We start from the raw sequence: 10,160 nt of genomic DNA, 5'->3' as shown, positions 1-10,160 counted from the left end.
GTATTGTACTAGCCATGAAAGCTTAGGATACAGGCATAGCCCCAAGCCAGAGCTCATTAGTATAGCTCAGAAATTTACCACATAGAAGAAAAAATTCAAGGCAGTAAATGTGCAAATGAGAAAAGAACTGGGTGTAGATATAAGAGAGGAACTGTGAGCTTCAAGATTTTTAATGAAAATTTAATTTGAAGAGTTTAAAAATATATTATGATTTTATTGGGAAGCGGATGTGGCTCAAGGAATTGGGTGCCCACTTAACCATACAGGCAATTCTGGGTTCGGTTCCCAGTGCCTCCTAAAGAAGACAAACAAGACAGCTAGCTGGCACCATGAGTTGATTCAGGAAGATGATGCAACAAAGAGACACAGCAAGGAAAAAACACAAGAAGCAGGGAGCAGAGGTGGCTCAAGTGATTAGGTGCCTCCCTCCCACATGGGAGGTCTATCCTGAGGTGCAGTTCCTGATACCTCCTACCTCCTAAAAATAAGACGAGCACAGAAAACAGACACCAAGTACAAACAATGGGGAGAGGGGGGAAATAAGTAAATTTAATTTAATTTAATTTAAAAATCTTTTTTTAAAAGTATGATTTATGATAATAGAAAAAGGGAGAAGAAACTAGCTTTACTTGAAATGTAGATTGCATACCAAGCACACCATGGGTTATATAACACATTTGCTCCTCACTATATTGGGTGAAAAATGTATACTTATTCCTCTTTATGATTAGGGAAACAAGCTCAGCACTGTAAATAACATGATGAAAAAGAAGGTATAGACAACATATGAAGTAGTTGGATTTTTCAAAACAAGTCTCTTTAACTCCACATACTCTAACACGCCACATTCTAACATTTCTTCTGGATGGGAGGAGCAAAGACAGGTTCAAATGAGTGTGCATTTCTGTCCCGCTGTTCTGTGCTTTTTAAAAAAACCTAGCCAGTCAGTTATTTGTGAAAATCAATCCTGACAAAAACAAAGAATATATAAATAGTAATAACCCTTAAGCATATATCAGAGTAAAAAATATACTTAAGTCAATTTTTCAGAGTGAGAAATACATTTAATACATTTTTTCTTTGTGTTATTATCAGGGAAATATACCTTCAAAGGCATTGAGACCTGGATGTTTAAGAATATATAATCATTATGCCTTAGTTTAGTTCACTGCAGAAATGCCTTGTGTTTTTAAATGGTCCGTTAAACACTTATGATTACCAAGCCAGAGAAAAACATTCCTTAATGCAGGCTCCTAAGTGTTAGTCTACCATATAAACTAACAAACATATTTTAGAATGAGAGAACGAGTAAACATATGTAATAAACCAACTCAAATATCATGAAAGCAATTTAAAATATTTATAGACCATGTCTCATGAACTAAAATACTAACCTTTTTTCCCCCACAGGAAATGACTTTAGTGTAAATGATATAGTTAAAGCTGTACATTCATCATATTCTGCACTAATTGATTTTTTCCCTTTGTAGACTCTATGAAGTAGTTTTAAGTAGCAATGTCAACAACATTTAGCGTGATTAAAACTGCATTCTTAATAAGAACTTTATTCCAACTTATATTAATGTTTATTTTTTAATGTTCTTATCCTGCAGAACCATCTGTTTCTTGCCTGTTATGATACCTAAGTTCTGTGATCATAGGACTCCAGGGAGATTTTCACATAATTTTTTTTCATGACATACGAGGCATTCTACAGTTCATTCAAAAGAAATAGTTTGATTCAAACTCCAAAGTAACTGGGAAGAAACTGCTGATAAAATTAAAAAAAACAAGACATCTTTATGAGTTTGAAAGTTTTTCTTATTATCTGCATTCATGGTGAGTTCAAAATGAGTGACTAGGTCATAAATTTCCTTGTTTGACAGGAAAAAAAGATCTCAAGTCAGTCAATGAGTCACATTTTTGAACTTCTAAAATTCTCACTAAAACAGCAGCAATATTCTTTTGAATATATGACTTTCAAATCACCTTTTGAGCATATTGAAATCAATTAAACAAGAGTATATTCTCATTTACAAAGGAAATCAATCAGCTGTCATTTTTGATTGATTATTCTTAGTTGAAGTGGTATTTAATTTATGAATTTATTACACATTTTTCAACTACTATAAAATGGCATGTGAATTAGAAATGATGTCTCATAGTAAATGGACAGGAAAAGCCAGTCCTCCCAACACTTTCTGTGAAGTCTTCATTGAACCACGTGATCAACTGTTATTGAAGGTAGGTTATTTTTTTAAACATAAAATTGCATTGCCTGTTATATTGTAAATGATTTACCACTGGCAAAATTGGAGCCTAAATCATGTGCCCAAGGCAAATTGAGCTAACTATATTGTAATAGTATGATCCACACAATTCTTTTAGAAAGCCCTTATGTGATACTTATCACTATAAAATCTATAAAATATGCTGCATATGACCAAAGTAATCTTTGTGGATAAGGCCACCCAACCTGCACCCAGAAACATTCTACAGGTCATTAATCACTCACATTGTTCTAAATAAGATCAGAAAAATGGCTTCCACATCCACATTTTGAGTTCATACAATAGTCACCATCCTTAATATCAATGGTAGGGAGGAATAGTATAGGTGAGAGCTGTGTTTCCAAAGAAAAAAGGGTTTTATCATTGGCATTGTTTAGAATTACCAGAGTATGGTGATGATAAAAGTAGACAACAAGGGAGGAGTTGTAGCTCAAGTGGTTGAGCTCTCGCTCCTCATGTGGGGTCCTGGTCCTGCGTTTAATCATCAGTACCTCAAAAATAAAAAAGTAGACAACATTTAATGGTATTATTATTTTAAAACTTTCTCCTGACAATCCACTCTCATTGCCTGTACCAGGCAGAGACTGCTTCCTCCCATTCTCTGCCCTTGGAATGCCATTGTTTACCCCGGGTAATTTTGATGAATTTTTGAGACTGATCCCCTGAAATGATCCTCACATGCAAATTAAAGTAATACTAAAAAGTACTAATTCTTGCTCTGTATTCATTATTCATTTTTATAGTGGAAAAATTACTGTCTCTGATTAAGTAAGGTTGTGAAAATGGTTAACCTAGGAATGTTTTCACAGGCTTATCTCCATAATGACAGATAATGATCCAACTGATGTGTACTCGTTATTATGTGTGTAACTGTGTATGTATGTGTGTCTGTGACTTACAATGAATGTTTGGATGGTGAATATTTCAAAATTTCAACTCTGCAGTTTCTAAAATATATTTTGTGGAATATATTTTTAATTTTTCATAGTAACTGAAAGTGAGAATCCAGAGCATTTATTATTTGTTATAAAATGGTGATACCATAGCAATCTATGCATTTTATAACAATTTCTGGTTTTGTAATTACACACTTTGCTTGCCTATTCTTACCACTCTATGCTTTTTGAGAACAGCAAAAAGGTTCAACTGGAGGTAGTGTTCAACACAGAGAAAGTTTTCTTAAAAAATGTTGACAGATTAAATGCAACAGCATTGTGATGACTAGGCTCATGTGTCAACTTGGCTAGGTTTCGGTGTCCAGTTGTTTGGTCAAGCAAGCACTGGCCTGATTGTTACTGCGAGGATATTTCATGAATTTCTGTCATCAGCAAGTTGATGCATCTATGGCTGATTACATCTACCATCAACGAAGGAGGTTACCTGCAGCAATGAAAGAGGTCTCATCCAATCTGTTCAGTGTCTTCAGTTGAAGGAGAGGTGATGATTTCAGCAGTCAGTTTCCACTCTGCAGTCAATTTCCATCTCTGTTTCAACCAGCCAGCTTCTCCTTGGTAAATCATCAAAACCCTTCATGGGTGTTTGCAGCTTGCAGCCTGGCCCAAGGAATTTGCACTTTCCCATCCCCACAATTCCAAGAGCCAATTCATTTAATAAATCTCATATTTACATAATATGTGTGTGCATATATCCTGTTGGTTCTGTTTCCCTGAAGAACCCTGGTTAGTACAAGCATCAATAGGTAACACCATAAAACAAAACTTAGAGTCATGACCTAAGACCTCAGTCCTTAACAATGTTTTACCAGAAAACGTCAATATTATAAATATGACTTGCAACAGTAATTCATAGAACACTCTGAAATACTGCATTATAATAGGATGAAGGAAACCACCTGATAATGTTATATCTAAATATTGTAGACTGTATTAATAAAATTATATACTTACCAAAACAGTATACTAATTAAGTAGATAAAAACCTCTCAGAAAATCAACCAGGAAAACAACAATATGTTATATGTTTACAGTCTCTTGTACGGTAGAAGTCATTTCATTATTTCTTCCAGGAAATGCCTCCCCAAAACAATATGCATATTTTGAAACAGGTAAAAAGCAAAAAAAAGTAAGCTCAAAAACATGTTGCTCTTAAACTCATAGTCCAAAATATTTTATTTAGTGCAAATCCAAACTTCTCTTTTTTTTTTTTTTTTTCCATTCAATTTTGCCTAAAACCTTCTACAGGTCATTGGAAATGTATTGACCACTTATGATCTAGGTATTCTACAAACTCTATCCCATTTATAATATGAAACATGTATTCACCCAAAATACAAAAAACAAAATAAAATGGTCCACTGTTTAAATTGTTTCTTAATCAAAATAAAATGGTCCACTGTTTAAATTGTTTCTTAAGCACAGAAACAATTAAATACATTTTGATCCAATTGTATCTGCTTGCATGGAAGAACATTGGATAACAATAAACTAGACAGCTTAGTTTTTTATAAAGTTTTCAAACTGTAATAAAATGCTATACTGTAAATCCAAAATGACCTACAAAACTCAGGGGGAAAGTGAATATGATCTCTTTCCAGTTATTCCAGCAGAAACAATATAATTTTTGAACTTCCTGACAGCTCTATTGCTTTCTCCACCATGAGCTGGCAATGTGTTACCAGCGCCTTCATTAAGAAATGTTCTTTCACCTAACACAGCAAAGTCAAAATTTCACCTACCATGTGCTTATAACAATATAGTTTGAAAAGGATGTGGAACAAAGTGAATTACAATGGAAATTGACCAGAATTAAAGGTTAATAGTAGCAAATTAGCATTCTTTTCATGATTTTTCCGTGGCTAAAACCGTAATGTTAAAGTCAATCCTCCCAGATGAAAACATTTTTATTTTTAAACTGAAAACATACTTGCACTGCATATATAAAACCAAGTAGGAAATCTGAATTTAGATTTCATGGAAGTAGACTGAGCCTCTCAAGCGTATTTAATACTTGTAAAATTAACAAAGGGATTGGCTAAATAAGAGGCAGTCAATGGACAGAATCCTACTGCTTATTCGTTGTTTGGTCTTTTGACAATATAAAGCATATGACTGAAGATTACAGGAGATTTTCTTCCTTTTACAAATTAAGAAGTGAAAATCTTTAAAAGGACACTCAAAAGAATCTAACAAAGGAGTTTTATTATCAATGCAAATATTATGCTATAAATTAAATGTGCTGATTGATAGTCTTCACAAGTTTATATGTAATATTTGCCTCAGCACATTGTATACAAAAGTAAACGGAAAAAAGTTTGATTCACATGTATGTCAAGTGTTTTGTTTGGAAAGTGTACTATACAGAACAATTAACTTAAAAGAATCAAGTCCATGTGGAAAGGAAGACTATCAGAGGAGAATGCAACTAAGGAAATGTTTTGCAGATGTACTGCATTTAAATTAATAAAATCTCATTAGGTTTTATGTTTGCCAATAACGGCTGGAAAAGTTACCATACACTCTAGGAACAATTACCCAAATCTTCACTGTCTCATTAGGTTTGTCATACTGTTTTCATTATAATACATTAGAACTTGCAAGTGAGCCTTCAGTAATGACATATTGTTCCAATTCTCCTTTCAGCAGGCTCTAAGATATTTTAGTATTTGTGCTATAAGCCAGCAGGTGTCTTCACTTTGCTTTTTCTGAATCAGTTTTATACACAGACCTCCAGACATAGAATGGAATGTAAAAGGGCTTTCAACAACCACATAAAACTGAGTCTGATTAGAGTAAAGCAATACACACTATTTTTATGATTTTATGGTAATTCAAGACACTAAAAAAGTGCACCTTTAGAGTATATGTCTGCTCTGGTAAGACCTGTTATTGAAAGCTGTATTAATGTAGATAAAACATGCAGTATATAAAGTTTAAAGATTTGCATAACAAATGGAAGACATAGAGCTGATTTGAATATCTAAAGCATTATAAACTTCAATAAGAACAACTAACACTGTTTGAGCTTTCAAGGCACTTGCATTCAAATGAGAAAGATTTAAAAAGGATACGGTTTTTAAAATGCTTTGAAGCTTCCTATTAAAGGTCTTAGGCAACTCAAGGTTAAAATAAATATTGGATTTGAGATGGGTGAGAAAAGATTTAGAAGCAATTTAAAGTAGAGATCACTTAGGAGTGGAATAGAATGAATGTTTATGGTTAGTGTAATTGTCACCTGACCTTCAGAAAACAAAGAGGCACTCTATTCCAGTCACAAGAAAGAAAAAAAAAACTTTAGCAAAGAAAGATGTCCAAACTCCTGCTCTATTCATCCTTTAGGATTAGAGTAATTTATGACTCAGAAAATATTCTCCCTAGAAAAATAATAATGTGTTTTCCTCCAAAAGCATAACTGAATTTAAATGTTTGAAACAATAAAGATCAAAGTACTTTCTGATGCATTACTGTCACTATAGTGAAGTAGCTTTGTATGAACTGTCCATTTTTCAAGCAGTTCATAGATATCTTGTCCTATTAGTGTGTGGTGGTGGCTTGCAGTTATGTACTCCAGCAAAATACTTGTTTAATCTCAATCCGTTCCTATGGGTGTGGACCCATCCTAAATAGGAACTTTGGATGTGGTTACTTCAGTTTAAGGTGTGACCCAAGTGAATCAGGATGGGTCTTTACACTGTAATGGAAGGTTTTAAAGAAGAGCCACTGAGAGAGAAGTCGCAGGAGAAGCAAGAAGCTGGAAGTCAACAGAACAGAAGAAAGAGAGAAGGTGCTTCCATCTGGACTGCCGTGTGATGGAAAGGCCTGACCCTGGGAGGAGGCAAACCTTCTTCTGGCCTCTGAAACTGTGAAACAGTAAGTTCCTATTGTTAAGCCAACTCATTGTATGGTATTTGTTTTAGCAGCTGGGAAACTAAAACATGTCAAAGAGGGGACAAAATAGCAAAAGCTACTGCCAAATGTGTTAAAATATTCTCGGCAGTTCTGCTGTGCTGACTGGTGGGTTTTGGGCACTATTTTCATACGTTTGGTCAAAGAAAAAAAAGAGTGAAGACTTTTCAAAAGAACAACCACTTGTATCAGAAGTATTTTTTAAATTGTATAAAACTTTTTGATTTCAGAATGTAGAAACATTATTTTGTAAGATTATATATATATATGTGTGTGTATGTGTTTGTGTATGTGTGTATGTTTATGACCAGTTATATGTTGCAGGATGCATCGTTTAGGGAACTGTTACAATAAAACATAGATAAGTAAAAAGACAGCGTGTACAGAAAGAAAAAAAAAATGCAGACCTTACCTCAAGCAAATGAGTCTATGATCCTGGAGAATTTCCAATAATGGTTTAACTAGAACCATCTTGATTGCAAATTACTTTACTCACAGCTCTACAGAAAACATGGAAGTGGTCATTCTCCAACATGCTCTTCTCTCACAGGAATCTCTGGTAATACTACCCAGATGCCACATGTGGGCAACTGGGAAAATGTGAATGGCTAGCCAGAGGAAGATAATTTATATTTACATAGAAACCTGAAGTGTCAGGCATCATTTAATAGTAGCCGAACAAGCCTTTGGATTCTACAGAAAAGCATCTGCAACAAATATTTCATTGCTAGACTGGATATGTTAATGAAACACATTACCAGTATCTAATGGAATCTAATGGAAAAAAGGTTTTCTCACAAGTATTTGTACTTAATTTATCTTAAAATACCAGTGTGTATATCCACGCATATATTGATTACATAATATTTGGAAATGAATTTATTTTCAAATAGGCACGACTGTTTTCTAAAGGAACCATCACACCATCTAAAGGGTATGAATTTTCAGATTAACCTAAAACCGAAATGATGGCACACACTTGAAAAAATCAAATAAATATAACTGAAAATAATAGAACTGACTAGAAGATATTTTTGAAGCACTTTGACTTAGAGAACTTAATTTTAATACATTAAAAAGAATGAGAAAATTTAGACCTTGAACTGAAGTTTATTTGCCATTTAACCTGTCACTTGTCATATATATCTCATACGTAACTCCTACATATCTTGAAGGGACTAAATACGCCAATGGTTGATTTCCAAATCTATGCGCATGGATACTAATAATGGGAAACTAAAAGCAGCTAAGGCTGCTTAAAGCAAATACCATGAAATGGCTTGACTTGAATAATAGCAATTTATTAATTTACAGTTTGGGGCTGAGAAAATGTCCAAATCACTACATCATCAAGGCTTTACCTTCTTCCTGAAGACCAGCTGCTGGCGATCCTTGACTCCCCCGCCACAGATTTAAGAGCATGTTTTTCTGGGGTACATACAGCTTCAAATCACCACATTCCACCCTCTGGACTCCAAAAATATATGTCCTTTCCATATACGAGATACCAAAAGCCTTAAGTCATTTCAGAAACAATGCTTAGTACAAAGTCTCATCAAAATCATTTATAGGTGTGCTCTGTCCTGGAACAAAATCTCACTCTGTCTGGGACCTGTGAAACCTAGAGAACAAGTTATAGGCTTCCAAAATATAATGGAGAGACAGTCACAGGAAAAATCTTCCCATTCCCATAGGAAGAAATTGGAAGGAAATAGTGATCACAGTTTTCAAACAATTCCATATCCTGCAGGGCATACTCCATTAGATTTTTTTTTTTTAAAGCTTTATTTATTTTAAATTTCTTACCCCTCTCCCCACCATTGTCTGCTTTCTGTGTTCATTTGCTGTATGTTCTGTGTCTGCCTGCATTCTTGTCAGCAGCCCCAGGAATCTGTGTCTCTTTTTGTTGTGTCATCTTGCTGCATGCTTGCTCTCCATGTGTGCGGTGCCACTCCTGGGCAGGCTGTGCTTTTTTCATGCAGGGTGGCTCTCCTTGCAGGGTGCACTCCTTGTGCTTGGGGCTGCCCTACATGGGGGATACCCCTGCATGGCCCGGCACTCCTTGCTTGGATCAGCACTGCACGTGCACGTGGGCCAGCTCACCACATGGGGCAGGAAGCCCTGGGTTTGAACCCTAGATCTCCCATATGGTAGGCAGATGCTCTATCAGTTGAGCCAAATCTGCTTCCCTCCATTAGATTTGAAAGTCTGAGAATCATTTATGGAACAATGTCTTGTCCTCCAGCCTTGATGGAACTGCAGCCCCACCCCTTCCAAGAGCTTGCACAGTGGCCTTGCTGTCCCAAACACTGGGGTGAAGACACTACCCTCCACAAGCATTAGGGCAATGGTAAGACTCCATAATCTTCAAGGCACAAGTTCAGCCCTCAGAACAGTGGGTTGGTGGCCTGACTCTCTGCAATCGTTAGGAAATAGACTCCAACCCTCTGAAGGAGCAGCAGCACTCTTCCCGAACAATGGGGCAGACTCCATGCCCTCCTTGGTTCCTCTGCCTCATGACAAGGCATATGACAGCAACTGCTGGTCTTCCCCTTCTTCTCTTGGTTTCACCTTCTTGCTTCCATGACTCTCTCTCTCTCTCTCCATTCTGTTTATAAAGAACTCCAGTAATAGGGTTATGACCCATCCTGGTTGCTGTGGGATATACTTTAAGTGAAGTAACATCAAAAGATCCTACATATAAAGGGTTTAAACTCACAGGAACTGGATAAGATTTTAAAACATATTTTCCTGAGGACATATGGCTGCAAACCACCACAATGGGTGATGAAAAGGTGAGACTCCAACAAAAAAGGTCATATTACTTACAGGGCACTTGCCACGTGCTTGGTTCTTTCTTTGGTCCTTTACCTATGTTAACCCATTAATTCCTTACAGAGAACTTAGGAAGAAGAAACTATCATTATCATCAAAGCTGTTAATTGTAGGCAAAAAAACAAAGACCCCAAGAGGCAAACAAACTTAGCCAAAGTCAGAGAATGAATGG

Source organism: Dasypus novemcinctus, chromosome 15 (genome assembly GCF_030445035.2).
Source record: "Dasypus novemcinctus isolate mDasNov1 chromosome 15, mDasNov1.1.hap2, whole genome shotgun sequence".
Lineage (NCBI taxonomy): Eukaryota > Metazoa > Chordata > Mammalia > Cingulata > Dasypodidae > Dasypus > Dasypus novemcinctus.
Note: the sequence above shows the minus strand (reverse complement) of the source record.